Source organism: Neovison vison, chromosome 2, assembly GCF_020171115.1.
Source record: "Neovison vison isolate M4711 chromosome 2, ASM_NN_V1, whole genome shotgun sequence".
In the NCBI taxonomy this organism is placed as follows: domain Eukaryota; kingdom Metazoa; phylum Chordata; class Mammalia; order Carnivora; family Mustelidae; genus Neogale; species Neogale vison.
In genome coordinates, this window is record NC_058092.1 from 222,479,063 (window position 1) to 222,495,580 (window position 16,518).

A 16,518-nucleotide genomic window follows, 5' to 3' on the forward strand; every position below is an offset into this window, starting at 1 on the left:
CCACGATGGAGGAGTGACCCCACACCAAGGTTTGGGGTCAGTCAAGTGTATTTATTAGCAAAAGATCTTTCTCTAGCTTACCAGCCTATGCCAGATACAATTCTAATTCTTACTCTGTAAAACTACAAATAATTCAGGGCCTCTAGAGGACAGTCAATCCCATGAGTTTGGAAATCTGCAAAAGCCAAGGATCTGCTGTAATTAGTGGATGGAAATGCTAAGGCAGAAATCAGATTTACATGACATAGCAAAGCAATAGTAGAAGAAGGAAAAAGAAAAATTGAACCAAACAGCAGACTCTGGTCCTGTGGAGAGATGCTAGCTTTTCAAGTAATTTCAAGCAGAACAGGAATAGGATTCGTTTCTGAAGTTTGCAGTTTCAATGTTGCCTGGAGTTACATATAGTTTCGGAAGTTAATGCGAAATTACTTAGGACTCCCAGGTAAAGGGCACGGTCTTCTGCTGACTCACCCCATTATGGACCAAAATAGGTGCTTACACATGAATGAACGTGAGCACGTTCATTTGCACATCATATTTTATCAACTGTTCTAAGCACCACCCTCATCAAAACCTACAGATTTTACACTAAAAAAGACTGGAAAGTGGGAAGAATTTCAAAACAACTTCTTGTGCCAAACAAGACAGGTAATTCAATAAAACAAAACTAATTCCCTGCCATCAACTTCGTGTCAGCAGATAATTCATTTACTTTGGTTTACCCCACAGGGGGCGCTATTTACTAGCGACTCCTGGGAACTAGAGGACATCTCAGTAGAATTCATGACCTTTGTTCCTTGTCAAGGCCACCAGCAGAATGAGTGAGAGGTGACCAATAATCCCTTTGGTATTGCTTACTGAGGAAAGGTGGGGGAAGGACCAAAATCAGGCCCAAGAATCTCCAATTTCGTACATGGAAGATTAAAGGAGACTGTGAATCTTTCCAGAAGCTTCTATCTGAGGGTGATCTCAAAGTAGTATGCTGAGCTAACATTTTATGATTCTACAACCCCAGATATCTAAGAGCAATGGAAACAAACAGAGCAATGGATAAGACCCTGGCAATGGAGACACTAAGAAACTTGACATATTTTCACCAAAAGAAGGACTGATTCTTATTCTTTAATTCCAACTGTTTGTAAAATCAAAACAGCAGGAAGTCTTTAGTAATCCAACGATCTATATAGCCTCTCAGAGGCCAAACACCTCTAGCGAAATGAACTGCACTGCCCATCTTTTCCGTTCAGATGACATACACTTGAGAATTAAAAAGGGTCAAATCACTGTTAGGATTATAGATTACAATGTCACAAACTGAGTAACAGAATTTTCTCCAGGCAATAAAAAAAAAACATTGAATATTTCATAAGAATTTCTTCTCTGTAATTTTTTTTGAATCAATCAATTGATTAATAGTGAGTGGTACACAAAGCATTTGGGATTTATGTGGCGAATTGTGACCTAAAGCACTGATCAGGAAAACTTCATTTAATCATGGATTTCTGCAAGATGTGCATTGGCACTGTTTGATTTACTTCTAAAACGCATTCCTCCGAACTCAAAGATAGAGGCAGATGGCATTTACAGAAGGTACACACCATTATTTCCAGACAATGAAGTCTTTTGTCTTTTTCTGATTAAATTTACAACTCCATCAGAAGATGAATAGATGGTGGGGTCGTTTTGTTTATATTTTATTTACAGCTAAATGAAGCAAAGAACTGGTAATGTTCCTAGAAGGGGCCTATATCCAACCAAATAGGACGATGTCCCTTATATTCAGGAAAGCTTTTGCTCTGGACAAGAACAATGACCCCAACAAACACCAAATCAAACAATAACCTCTGAATAAAATAACAAGCCTATGGGAAACCTGGGTGGCTCAGCTGGTTAAGCCGCTGCCGTTGGCTCAGGTCATGATCCCAGAGTCCTGGAATCGAGTCCCGCATCAGGCTCCTTGCTCAGCAGGGAGCCTGCTTCTCTCTCTGCCTCTGCCGGCTGCTCTGCCTGCTTGTGTTCTCCCTCTCCCTCTCTGACAAATAAATAATAATAATAATAATAATAAGCCTATATGTTTCCTGAACAAGCAACTTAATCACTGACATAACATCATTGGAGAGGGGAAAGAGAGGATAAATTTAGTAAAATACATAGACACGTGGCGAATAGGCATGTGATCGCTTAGCCCTGGGCAGAGGGAGATGAGGGAACTGAATGATGCAGTTTACCAGCTCAGAGAGTATAGGAGAGAGGCAATAAGTTCATTTTCAGATATTTTAAATACCAGGGTTCTACGGGACTTCTAACTAGAGCCATATCCAATAGGCTGATAGATGTAACATCAGAACTCCTTCCAGCAAGCACATCTCAGAACCATAAAGGTCATAAGCAACAGGGAAGGACGCCCTGAGGTCTCCGATGGGCTGGTGTAGACGGTGCTCTGAACGAGAACAACGGGAGACGCAGAGGAGCACTCTCCACTTCCACCACACGGGGGCAGCACAGAGCCTCCTCCTCCTCGCCGGTACCCTCGCTGTCTGGCTTCCCCGAGGTGTTGGTTCCCGATTGGTGGCCCCGGACACCGACGTCATCCGGCAAGCGGGTTCCCAGGGAGGCCCTGTCCGCGCGCCCTGCCCTCGTCAACCAGGAGGCGGGCGGGCTGGCATACACAGGTTTCCTTTGAGCAAATTAGTCCTGACCGTCTGAGCCCCGATGACAGCTGGAGTGAACTCCTTTCTCCTCTGCCTGAACACGTCCGCCGAGAGAGGCGGAAAGCGAGCCAGAGGCGAGGCTCACAGGGGCGTCCGGCGGCCCTGGGGCGGTCAGTCCTTCTGCATGCCCCTGCGTGCCTCCCCTCAAGCCGCCTCGCGGCTGATAACCGCATCTGTCCGGGACTACTTGGTCAATATGTCCCTTACTATTCCCGTAAGGGCCCGGGTCTGCGCTGCCCACTGTACTCCAGGTAGCGTGTAGCGGTCCAGAAGATACTATGAAACGCCTGCTCTGTGTCAGCTGCCGTGCTGGGTCCCCAGGATACCAGCTGGCCGGGACCCCGCGTCCGGCACGGAGCGCCTTACAGCCCGCCGTGGCCCCACGTCGTCCTCTGGCTCAGCTCAGGACACGGATTCTGCCTCTGCTGAAAAGAAACGCCCCCGGGGTCCCTGGAGCGACCAGCCTCTATGTCTGGCCCAGACGCTGCATGCCAAGACTGCCCAGCGTGGGGGAACAGAGCCCCTCTAAGTCACCGCACTACGGGAGACCTGAGATCCACAAAACTCGCTGCACTTGCTCTTATAAACATAACGTTTTCCACTCTTAAGTGAGCGAGAAACTGTACTTGCTCTAAGAGTCTCATTTGTTCCCTTTTGCTTGGAGCTGTGATGGGGCTTCCCCATGGCTCCGCAATCAGAGGGCCTCGCCCGCGTCCCACAGCAGACATGGGCTCGTGCAACGACCCCATCAAAGTTAAGATTTACATATTTGTCCTTGAAATTGAGAAGTTTCCATATTTCTGCTCACTAACAAGGATCGCCATGAATTAGTATAAGGAATTAGAGACCTAACACATGATCAGAAGTGATTGCTTGGCCAGGGTAGGGGCGGGAAGGACATTCTACCATTTTTATTTATGAAGTAACTTTACCACTGAGTATTTTCTTTGGTTACTTTGTACTCCTATCAGAGAATCTCTCTCTGGATAGACAGACAGATAGATAGATAGACAGACAAACATATATATACACAAACATATTTATATTTATATTATTTATATATAAATAATATAAATATATTTGTATATTTAAATTTAAGTACATTTATATTTATATATTTATATGTTTTTAAATATGTTTATATATAAAATATAAATATATTTAAATTTATGTATTCATATTATATAAATAAATGTATATTTGTATTTGTAAATATAAATATATAAATTGTATATAATATAAATGTTTATTTAATTTTAAATTTAGAACGGACAATTCAATGGTTTTTGGTATAATCATGGAGTTGTACAACCACAGCCACCATCTAATACCAGAACATTTCATCACCCCACAAAGAAACTCCACGGAAAGGAAATTATACCATATATAGTCTTTTGTGACAAGCGTTTTTCACTTAGCATAATGGGGTTTTTTTTAGATTTGTTTACTTGACAGATAGAGATCACAAGTAGGCAGAGAGGCAGGCAGAGAGAGCGAGAGGAGGAAGCAGGCTCCCCGCCGAGCAGAGAGCCCAATACAGGACTCGATCCCAGGACCCTGGGATCATGACCAGAGCCAAAGGCAGAGGCTCTAACCCATTGAGCCACCCAGGTGCCCCAGCATAATGTTTTTAAGGTTCATTCACATTTTGCTTATCCATTTTTAGTTGATGGATATTTGGGCTCTTTCCATTTTTTCCCAGTACGAATAAAGTTGCTATGAACAATCACATACAAATATGTGTGTCTTTATTTCTCTTAAATAGACATATCTCAGAGCAGAATTGCTCAGCCACATGGTAACCCTATGTTTTACCTTTCAAGGAAGAACAGTACTATTTTCTGAATCATTGTGCTGTTTTAAACTCCCACTAGACGTGTTTGAGGGTTCCACTTTCTCTACGTCCTGACCCCACTTGATACTACTGTCCATCTTTTCCATTACAGCCATCCCAGGGATTAGTAAGTGACTACTGGGTCCTGACTTATACTCCCCTCATGGCTAACGATGTCCATGGCTTTTTGAAGCTTAAAATTCCAGAATGTGATTCAGACTTTTTTTTCCCTCCTACATCAAAATAAAAACTGTCTTATGAGAACATAAAGAAGACTACAAAACCAAGGAACCTATAAAATCCCTATAATATCAATAGAACCTGAAAACACCATTACTGGTTCCAGGGGAGACGCTGGAAAATGTAGTCAAGCTGAACTGTGGAGGGAAAATTATGTTCTTGGGCTTCCAGAGAGAAGAGAATCAAGGATCCCATTCAAGTTTCAGTGATCAGGGAGGCTCCTGCTGAGGCTTGGCTAAGTGGGCCCCAGACCCCCTGTTCGAGTCATGCCCTCGTGTGGATGATCTCACCAGGAAAAATGTCATATCGTGATAAAATAAATGAGAATTTGAGGCCGAGCATCATGTGGTCTCATTGACTTGCCTCATGGTACAATCTGGTTGGACTTTTGAGAGGAGCTGGCACAAAGCCTCTGTAGGACTTTGCTCTGATCCTAAGGGGGCTTTGGAGCAGTGACTGGACCATAAGAAGAGAGTCCAAGGATGTAAACCCCAGAGTGGGAAGGCTGCCCTGAGCCTTGCAGTCGGAAACTCTTATATGAGATGGTAGTGAGCTCCCCTCCTTCCCCTTCTCTCATTGGCGGCCTCACTGTAGGGAAGGAAGCACCGCAAAGCATAAGGCAGAGGCCAAGCCAGGGCTCTCGGCCTGAGGTTTGCGAAAGGCCGCTTGTAGCACCGGAAATCAAGGAGCTACCGGGTTGGGTGATGGAAGGCGTAGGAGACATGCAAAGACCTGGTCTCACTTTGAGAAGCTTAGACATTAAAAAAGAAAGAAAGTGCTATTTTATGTTCATCTCTCTGACTTCATGGGGGTATTTCTCAATTAACCCACCACTGGAGTTGACTGTTTTTGTTTTTGTTTTTTTAATCAAAAATCACCAGTCAGGATGTGACTATCACTGAAATCAGATCTCCAGCCAAGCTCACCATTGAACAGATGGGAAACTGGGGGCAGGAATATTTTGTGTGACCCCCACATGACGAGCAAGCTTGTGGCTGTGGCTCAGTGTTCCGTGTGGAATGAAAGTTGTACATCTGCATCCATCCAGAGCCCATGAATTCCCCCAACCCCCACCCCTGCTTCCAGCAAGGCCCCTCCCTTACACCCAGGCCAGGCAGTTTCAGTGGGCCTGGTCTAAAACCCCCAACTGAAGGAAGCCCAGAACCCAGGACTGGCCACTGAGACTAAAATCAGAACATCAACTTGGACCAATGAGAAAGGGAAGACTTCTCACTCCAAGGACTAGAAGGGAAGGGAGCGGCCAACAGAGGAAAGTATTGTCAAAAGATAAAGAGAAACAGAGCTCTGTTGATAGATATCCTTTGAGTTTCTTGATACTCTGTGCCAGAAAGGAATTGCCTCCAGAACTTTCCATTAGGTTAATTAATGACCTTACGCTACACACACACACACTCGTTTTCTGCTTTGTTGTGCGTTTTGCTTAAATTAGTTTAAATTGAGTTTCTGTTACTCGCGAACCAAAGTCCCAAAAGGCACATGACTTAGAATTTTTTTCCCCAACCACCATCCTAGGTACATGGACCTGCTTCAGCCTGGGGGGTGGGGGTGGGGGCTGCTACCCAAACACACCTGCTTGTGCCTTGACCACACTCTTTTCATGTGCAAATACGGCAAATCCTTTTCAGGTTCCACTAAACGTGCCAACTGTCTTCTCCACTGACCTGCCCTTAGTGACGGATGCCTCTTTCCTCTCTCGTGATAATTTTCAACCTGTCCCACCATAGCACAGGACCCACTCGACTCACCATCCTGCTCCTGTAACACGATCTACCCAATATCTTCACTACCAGACAATGACCTTGACCCGCTGATCAGAGTTCTGTAGCATCTCCAGGCATCCCCAGCTCACAGGTGCTCTGCAGGTACGCTGACCTCCTGCTCTACTTCTTGCTCTTCTCTATTCCTAATCCACATCTAAACTAACAGGTTTTTAACTACTCTAGCCATGTGCTCATTCGCAGAAGCAAAACCAATCTAAAGGATGCCTTTGCTTTGCCCCTACTTGCTCATCTTCAGGGAATAAAGCCAGGCCCAGTGAGAATCCTTCCGGCACCTTCCAACCCAAAGCTCCTGTTATCTCAGGGGGCTTGCTGATGGCATTTGTAAAAATTCACAAAAAAGTTTGCCCGAAACCTCCCAGTGGGGAGGTAGGTCCATGTCTGAGCCCCACTCTGTATCCTCTGGCCCTCAGCTTCACCCCCTCCTTGCCCACCGCCCCTCTGCCCTCCCTAGCACTCCAAAACTTTTCAAACAGGCAGGAACATGGACAAAGGAAGCGCCTGGCCACACATCCTGGAGGGTACTTCATGCCTGGGCTCCTTCCCAGGGAGCAAAACGCTGGTCAACCATCTGGAGGCTTAGCTCCAAAAGTATCTGGTGGGGCACCTGGGTGGCTCAGTGGGTTAAAGCTTCTGCCTTCAGCTCAGGTCATGATCCCAGGGTCCTTGGGGATTGAGCCCCAAGAACTCAATCCTTGGAGATTGAGCCCCACATCGGGCTCTCTGTTCATCAGGGAGCCTGCTTTCTCCTCTCTCTCTCTGCCTGCCTCCCTGCCTACTAGTGATCTCTGTCTGTCAAATAAATAAATAATCTTTAAAAAAAAAAAAAGTATCTGGTAACATTTACTGAAATTTGTTCACGAAGCACCCCCCTAATGCTTAAAGCTTAATGTAACTTGTTTTCACCTCAAATCGTGTTTCCCCGGCATTGGGGTAGGACTGGGGTGTGTTTTTCAGGAAATGGGAGAGACATGCGTATATACGCAGCACGGTGGTTCACAATGCAGACGCTGGACTCAGACTGTCCGTGTCTAAATCCCACCTCAACCATTCAGAACCCTGATGCAACACACACTTTTCTCAGTCGTGTAGTATGGGTAATAATAGAAGCCACATCACGAGGGTGCCAGGAAGGTCAGAAATGATCATGGCATAAAGCCGGTGCTTGATGCATATTCGTTATTGGGACGCGGACTTTCCAACATGACAGAGAAGCTGGGGGGATCCTCCTGCTCGAGATGCCCAGGCGGCCTCTCGGGAGCCGGGGGAAGGCGGCGGACCTCCCTGCCCCACGGGGGTGTGAGTTAGGCGCCGCTGTGGCGGGCCCCCACCCTCAAGGAGGGCCCCAGAGAAGACGTGCCTCTCTCTCAGGCTACTGCCAGGATCAAAAGACCCCCCTCACCACCACATGGATGGGGGGCACTTCATGGAGAGGCGTCTTGACCTCGGTGGTGATGTGACCCCCTGTCTTCTAACAACGTCTTGTACTGATCAGGGTGTGTGACCGCAGGTGCCCCATGTAAACAGTGTCTACAGCAGCGGTTCACACAAGGGCCATTTTACTCCAGGAGACACTGATCATGTCTGGAGACATTTTTGACCGTGTGAAGTGGGATCTGGGGGTCCCTTACCTTACCATCCTACAGGGCATGATCCCTTACTATCCTGCAGGGCACAGAAAAGCCCCCCACAAAGAATCACCCACACTTGAGTGCACACATACACAAACATACACATGAGAATCTGACATATATACAACAGAGACACACACATGCACACAGAGACACACATACACACTCACATGCACACACAGGGACACACAGAGACACATTCACACCCACGCCATCCTGGGAATGACAGCACACAGACAGGGCCCAACACCTGCTTTTTTCCTCCTCCAGCCTATTGGCTCAGGGAGCTTCAGAAACGGCATCTCTGAAGCCACCCGTAGCTTGCGGGAAATAAAAACCACAGCCCCTCCCCTCAAGAGATTTTTAAATCTGGGAAGATAAGAGAGGAGCCTGCATGGGGAAGGCACAGGTTCACCCACATACCTGTGGACAGAGCCGCGGGACTCAAAGTCAGATACGGTGCTGTCGGGTTGGGGGGCGTGTGGGGGGATGGAGGACGCTGCTCTGTTTCTGTTCATCCCTCCCTGCCTCGAGCAGCCTTCCTGATCCCGAGTCATGGACTTTCAAGTCCCAGGCGCGGGCAGGAGACACTGACATGCTGTACATCTCAGAGCCCCAAGAATACCCACATCCTCGCCCCAGCCCAACAATGATCTCCACAGGTCCCTCCATGGGGGCCTTCCTTGCATGCCATGTCTAGAGCCAGGATTACCCTGCAGTTATTCCCAGGGAAGGGAAAATTTGGACTGATATGTGTTCCCCCAATCAAGAAGAAAGCACATTTCACTCCATGTGGGCACCCTGTAAAGGTGGCGTAGACAGATCAGCAGGAAAAAGTCTCGTGCCGCTGGTGGGACCATGCTCCCCCCGGTTGCCTATGAGCCCAGGAGGTCCTACGGCAGTCCCCCAGTGCTAGAGCAACTGGAAGGACCATGGGCCTTCGTGCAAATTTTGGCTGCCACTGAACAGCTATAAAAACTCATGCACAGGATTGAAATTCATTGAATTAGATGCCTCCTTTCTTGGTTTACCTGTACAGCACCAAATTTCTTCTCCAGGTAACAGAGCCATGATTTTCCTTGTGGCTGATGGTAGCGAACTACTCTGTCCCTGGCTCTAGAGGTGGACACATAGCCCAGAAGTTCAGGAGCACAGACCATCTCTTTAGCCACAGCAGTCGAATGAGCATGGCCCATTGACCCTGGTTACACCAAAGACACTCAACCCTGGGATTCCGAGTTGGAACCTCTGAGAAGGAAAATCTCCCCTGCTCCTGTTTTTGAAACTATATCTGAAACTGAGAAGGCACCCATGTGAAGCTGCTGGGGCCGCCACACCAAGAAAGCCCACCAACATGGCAAAAACGACAGCCAAGAGAATACCTGAGTGCTGATGACATCATGAAGACCCTAGATCCAGCTGTGCCTGAAGCCTTAGAATTTCTACTGACAGAAATAAATTCCTCTCTATCTGCCTATCCCAACTGGACCTGGATCTTTAACATTCACCACCACAAGCCCCCAGTATTACACTCTCCAAGCCTCTGTTTCTTCTGTGATAGTGGAGATGTACCAGTTTTTAGTCTCACATGGTCATGGTGAGGTTTAATTAAGATCTAGCAACAAGTATAATGCATTGGCCTTTAACACTAGTTTCTCCCAAGCAAAGAAACTCTGCTGCATTTGATGAGAGCTTTGGGAGGACTGCGCGTGCTCTCCGACGCTCCCCGTGCTCCCAGCCCCTCAATCTAAGTGAGGCTGTATGGGCAGTCCTGGCCGGCAGCCTGCATAGGACAGACAAGAGCTGGTGTTTGACCCTTCACCTCTTATCTCTTGTCATGGTGACCAAGGAGCCTAATGAAGAGCTGATGGCACCATGAGATCAAAGCAGCCAGAATCGCTGAGTTACTGCAGGAGAGAGGCTGTCCCGCAGAGCTGTTAGACTCCCATCGAGTTTGTTAAGTCTCTGAGATTCAGGGATAATGGGTCGGCAGAGCAGAGCCTATCTCATAGTGACAAATAGGACTGTCCTCTGAGAAAAGACTTCCACAGCCGGACAGATGAACAGAGTGAGCATTTGAGCCTGTACAAGGCGAACCCATTCGTGAAGGTGGACCCTGCACCCCCAAGACAAATCACATGTGTCTTAATTTTGCCCAAGGGCTGTCTTTTCTTTGTTTAGGTCTGAATTTCTATGGCATGTTCTCGGAGGGGTCTTCCTGACCACTCTGATGAGAGCAAGTCCCCTCCATATTGTCCCTCTCAGCTTTCTCTGCATGTTTTCTCCTCCTCCTCCCCCGGACCCTCTTCTTCTTTTTCTTCTCCACCAACATAACTAACACTCACTGGTTGTTTCCTATGTGTTGGGTAGAACCGTAGGCTCTCTGCATGGATTGTCTCATTTAATCCAGCAACCACCCTCCATATCAATCAGGAATCTGAGTCCACACAATAGAAAGCAAAGTGATTTAAGCAGAAAATATATTTATCAAAAGGGTATGGAGTAGCTCACCAGAGCACTGGGGAACCTGGAACTAAACGACCCTGGATGGCCAGTATCCCAGCCCAAGGCAAACCCAAGTCAGGGGGTTTGCATCAACTGTTCCTACTGCAGAAAACAGGTCACCATGGCTGTCACCACCACACCAGACCTGGGTACACTCACTCTCATTAGGCAGCTCCAACTGCGTCTTTGAGACAACAACCTTGCTTGAGTTGAAGTCTCAGGCTGAAGCCCCCAATTTTCCAATTTTCCAAGCTAAGGCCCCAGTCTTCCCCGGGCTGCTTCGCCAGTTGCCAAGAACGGCAGAAGGGCTGCCCCTAGTGAGATGCACCATGGAGCGTTTCCAAAGCACAAAAAGAAGCATTAGATGCCATCCAGTTCTAAAAGTAAGAAATGGCTCACAATCCTGGGGGCAGATGGAATATTCAAGACACAATTTTTAAAAACCCTTACCAATACCAATGTTATCCCCAATTAAAAAAAAATGTTGAACAAATATTTAAAGGCTATCCATTTGAAGAACTGACAAATTATTAGCCTGATGAGGACACCCACACTCTCCAGTCTCATTCTGCTGATGGGTGGGGAGAGAAGTTTGCCAGACGGCTGCCTGCAACCTTGGCTTCTCCGGAACTCACAGTTTCTGGCAGCAGAATCAGGCCTCCAAGCCTCCCAAGTCTTTGGACGATGGTCCTAAAACCAACAGCACTTCTCACCTGGGAGCCTGTTAGACTCCAGGCCCCACTGCGACCCTACTGAATCGAAATCTGCATTTTAGCAAAATCCCCAGAGATTCAGGTCCGCATGAAAGTTGAAGATAGCCTGTTGTTGCCCCGTGACTCTCAACCTCACACACACAGTGAAATCACACAGGCAGTTTCTACAAAGGACAGAGGCCTCACCCCACTCCCAGAGACTCTGTTGTAATTGTTCTAAGGTGTGGTCTGGGCATTGAAATTTTGAGATGACTCTAATGAAAAGCCAAGGTCAAGAACTACTGAGACATGATTCATTCTTGAATGAATTCTTGAATGCTCATCCAGAGCATTCTTGGAATAAAAAGTTATTCTCATGAAAACTATGTCCACCCAAGGTCATTTCCCAACCTTTGCCTCCTAAAGGGTCCCAGAGCATCACCACTCACCAAAGTTGATTCCCAACGAAGTAATTTTAAAAAACCAAAGGGCACTGGTCAGTCATGGCCACGCTGAGCTCCTTACTCTGGATCTTGGTGGTGTTTTTCCTGTAAATGTCGAAGCTCAAGAAAGCAGTTTTCCCCCGGAGGTCATCCGGTCTAACCCTCTCATGTTACGGATGAGGAAGCCGCGTCCCTGAGAGAGGAACTGAGTTTTCAAGCACAACCAAGGACTTGAACTCCGATTTCAAGGGCAGTCCCTTCCCCGCACACACATCGCCTATCCAGGGAAGGGAGCTCCTGAGGAATGGGCGTTTGACGAGAGCCTGGTCAAAACTTCATCCCCAAAATGTTGATTATTCTTAATGAGGCTGACAGCTTCGAAGCCAGTCCAGTGCCAGTGGTGCACCCAAAAGCCAGTTTTTCAGTGTGTCCTCATCTAATTAGGGGTAGGTGCAGTAATTGGAAACAGGCGATCTCCGAGGGGCAGAGTTGCAGGAAACGAAGCCCCCTAATGCAATTCTGCCTGGGAAGAGTTCGCTCCCACCGTCACGTGCAGCTGGGACTCTCGCAAGGCCTGTCCTGGGAGGAGGAAGGTGAGCACATTCCAGAAGGAGTGGGGAAAAGAGGCAAGGTCACTGAGGAGTGTGACGGCCCCACAAGGAAAGTGAGCCCCTTGCCGCTCTGCTGTGGGGACTCAGCTGTGCCAGTGTCCCAGGGGCTGCTCCTGTGTCACAGGTGGTGCAAGCCCTGCATGGTTGTGGCTGGTGGTGGTCATTCAGTTATCCTTACTGGGTAGGTACTAGGTACTAGGAAGCAGGTACTGACCTAAGTACTCTGTTCACATGACTTCCATTTTATCCCTGTATCTATTCCATCAGGTAGGTACCCTCCTTTGAAAGGGGAAGAAAATGAGGTTTAAAGGGCTTTGAGTTGCTTGCCCAGAGTCCACCGATCGGGGCGGAGCCAGACCCGGGTCCAAGTTCATGTGAGCCCAGAGCTCTGGCATCCTCTCTGCTCTGCCCTCCATCCCTTCTGCTTGCAGCAGCCTCAGTGCTCAGCAGGACCGGCCTGGCCCTTCCAGAGGGAAGCGAGCAGAAGCACCAGGCTCCACGGGAGCAGAGGGGCAGAGGCTGGTCCGCGGAGAGCAGACATGGGCAGGAGGCAAGTGGCATTCGTCCAGCGAGCAGACGCACCTCTCCAGAGCTCTGCGAGTGCCAGCACCACGCATTCGGCTGACCCGGGAGCTGCCAACCCAGGCATCTGCTGCAGTGCGTGCTCGCTGCAACAGGACTGTGCGACCACCAGTGCCGTTGGCACCATCTGGGTTTCCGGGGCCAGAGATTCCATGACCGCTTACAGCTGAGTGTAAGATGACCAGGCCTCCAGCGGATACCACTTAACAAGTTCATGGCTCAGTGGTTCCCGAGATGGATTACTCAAAGCCCCTTGCTCGGGAGCCAGATTTTCCGCAAAGCCGGCTGCAGGTGGCTTCTCATGGTCGCTCTCAGCCTTGTTAACACCACCTGATCTGCACATCATCGTTTTCCCATCTGCTGCCTACCAGCTGGGCTGCTGGTGGCTGGGGGACTGATTTTGCAATTTCTCTCCCTGCCTCTCTCCCCTGCTCCCTCTCTGCATTTTTATTCCAAGCCAAGCTTCTCATGGGTTTATAACCCCATATGCCATTTTGTCCCCATTTTCGATCCCAACCTCAAATTTGTATCAGCCAGGAGTGAAACTATTCATTTTTGTTTGATTAGGGCAGTGGAATAACCCCAGCTAACGCCAGCCCACCCGCCTTTTGCCGTGAAGTCATATGGAAGTTTCCGGAAGGCCCATGGAATACTGCGGGGTGGTGGGGGGAGGGTCTGGATGTCTTCTGCTCTTGTAGGTCTCTACTCTCATCCCCATCCCCGCCCCCGAGGCCCCTGCCGGCCTCATGAGCCTTCTGGAATAATCTGTTACTTTTTCATTTTAGGTTGGGGATAAACTGAGGCAATCAGGGAGTTCTTCATCAAGACTCATTAGGATACAGTTTTTCCCCTGAGGTCCTGCCGCGTCTGCGGATGACAGACTCAAGTCTCTTCTGCCCTCAGGTATCTCGGGCAAGGTGGCTCCTTCCCCCAGGGCTCGGCCTGGGGAGCGGAGAGCCAAGCCCTCATGGGGTCTCTCCAAGTCTGCTCCTTCCCTTCATCCCCTCCAAGCTGCCTCCCTGCCTGTAGCCTGAGAGTCTTTTTCTGCTCAGAGACAGGGATGGGAAGAAGGTCTTAATCTCATGTGTCTTGTTTCCTCTGATATGAATCCTTTCTAGGCTTTTGAAATTCAAAAACCAGGAAGAGAGAGTTTTCCCTTCTTTCTGCTCTCACAGGGAGGCCTATGGAGAAAGACGGGACTCCCACTGATGGACAGAAGGAAAAGACAAGAAGGAAAAAGTAATAACAATCAGTTAATATTTTAAAAATATGATTCTATTAGTCCTGAGATCGAGTCCCAGCCCGGCTCCCAGGTCAATGGGGAATCTGCTTGTCCCTCTCCCTCTGCCCCTCCTTCCCACTAGTGCTTTCTCTCTCTCTCAAATAAATAAAATCTTAAAAAATAATAATGATGATAGGAGACATGGGAGAAAATCCACACTCTTTTTAATCCAGTGGGTCTGACTACGAGTCAAAATAACCTGGTCACACACAGGGACTCTGACGCTCACCTAAGAGCCCCAGGAAATTAAACAGTAATCTGTACTCTTCAGAAACCATTTTCCAGATAAAGACACTAGGGCCCAGAGGGAAAACCAGCTCTCCTACTTGGTTAGCTATACGTTATAATCCACCTTCTTCTAAAGAAAAGGAGGCCATTTGTATAACAAGTTCATGGCATCAAGGTATCCAGAACATGGTCCTGGGCTCAGTTTCCCTCTTGCAGAAACCAACCCATTCTCCATTGTCCATCCTGTTTGCTCCTGGCAAGGGAAATGTTTTCCTCATTTTTTTTTTTTTACCCTTGTTCTCAAAGATTATCTGGGAGGCCAATCAGGTTGGGAGAGAAACAGAAGAGTCCCTGCTCAGCTGTGACAACTGAGCTACAGTGACATTAATACACACTCAACATTCATCTGTCCCACCCAGAGGGTATGTACGTGTGTTTGGAGCAAGTAGGCTCAACGTAATCCAAAAATACTAATCTGATCAATAGTTAATTACTTGATTAGTCCTAAAAAATATTGGATAATATCGTAGTTCTTTTTTGTTTTGGTCAATAATTGAATGCCGGGTATATATGCCCATCCCCACACTCAGACTGAGTGTACAGGTGCCATCCCTCTCATAAATGCCCTACGCTCAGGGAATTCACACTTTTATGGGAAGATAGGCCAAAACAAAAATTGATTCTTGTATGTGAAGAAAGACAATAAAAAAGCAAGCAAAAGTCTGAGCTAGAACAGGAGTCAACAGGTTGGCTTTTGTTTTTGTTTTTGTTTTTGTTTTCTAAAAAGGGCCAGATGGTACCTATTTTCTGTTTTGCGGACCTTACGGCCTGTGTCTCAACCTCTTGGCTCTGTCCCTCTAACCCAAAGGCAATGGAACAGGTATGACTATGTTCCAATAAAGCCTCATTATGAAATGAGCCCACGCAGGCTGGTGACCCCTGGGCACAAGGCGGGCAGAGTAAGGAGGCAGAGGGTGCATCCCTAAGAAGGTAACAGGTCAGCTAAGGCTGGGAGAGTGGGCAGAAGCCAGCCCCAGAAAGCAAGAGGAGAGAACCTCCCAGCAGAGGGAACCCCAGGGCCAGGGCGGGCTGGGAGCCGAGCAGGCAGTGCCGGTGGGTGCTCAAGGGGTTGTCAGCCCCGGCGGGGGTCCCTGCATGGGCAGACCTTCCCTGTGAGCAGTCCAAGGAGTCAGAACTTTACTCCAAGTGCTGCAGAAAGCCATGGACAGATTTAAGCAGCGAGTTTCCATGACTGGAGTGTGTGTCCTCTTACAAGCATGGCCCCTCGCACCAGCCGCTTGGGAAGCGGGAGCTCTGGCAGAGCCTCGAGTGGCAGCAGGGCCCCGGGGAAGGGGGAGCTTGGCGGCCAGGGGGTGCTGTGCTGCGGCGGTGACCGTGGTGGTAGAGAGCAGAGGGGGGCTGGAGACACACCGTAGACATCAAGTCCACAGCGCTTGCCGCTGGATGGCCTGGGCCAGGGAGCACAGAGTCAAGAATGAGGAAGAGGGTTCCGACCGGGGCAGGGGGGCCTGGGTGGGCTCTCGACGCCGAGGCAGGTGGTGGCGCGAATCACAGAAAGGGCTTTCTGAGCTGCCGGTCCTGCAGCCGTCGCTGGCTGTCCCTTGCATCCGTCGCCCTCACGAGGCTGGGCCACGGGCCCGGCACAAAGCCAGGGCTTTAGGTCCCACTTGGATGCGGCGGGCAGTCGCGTGAGAAATCAGGACAGGTGAAGGAGGTCGCAGGCCTCTGCTGTGCCTGCCCCTCAGCTCCCGTCCACCCCTGTCGGGCTCAGGTTCCCTGACACCAAAGAACCAGAAGGGCAGCCGGGGCAGGAGGAGGACAGCACCAACCTCTCCACACTGGCTCTGTCGGTGGAAAAAACAGGGAGGTTTTCAAAAGCTTAACTTTTTAAATAAAATCGAACTGTCACCTTTATTATCTTTTTTTTTTTAAAGATTTT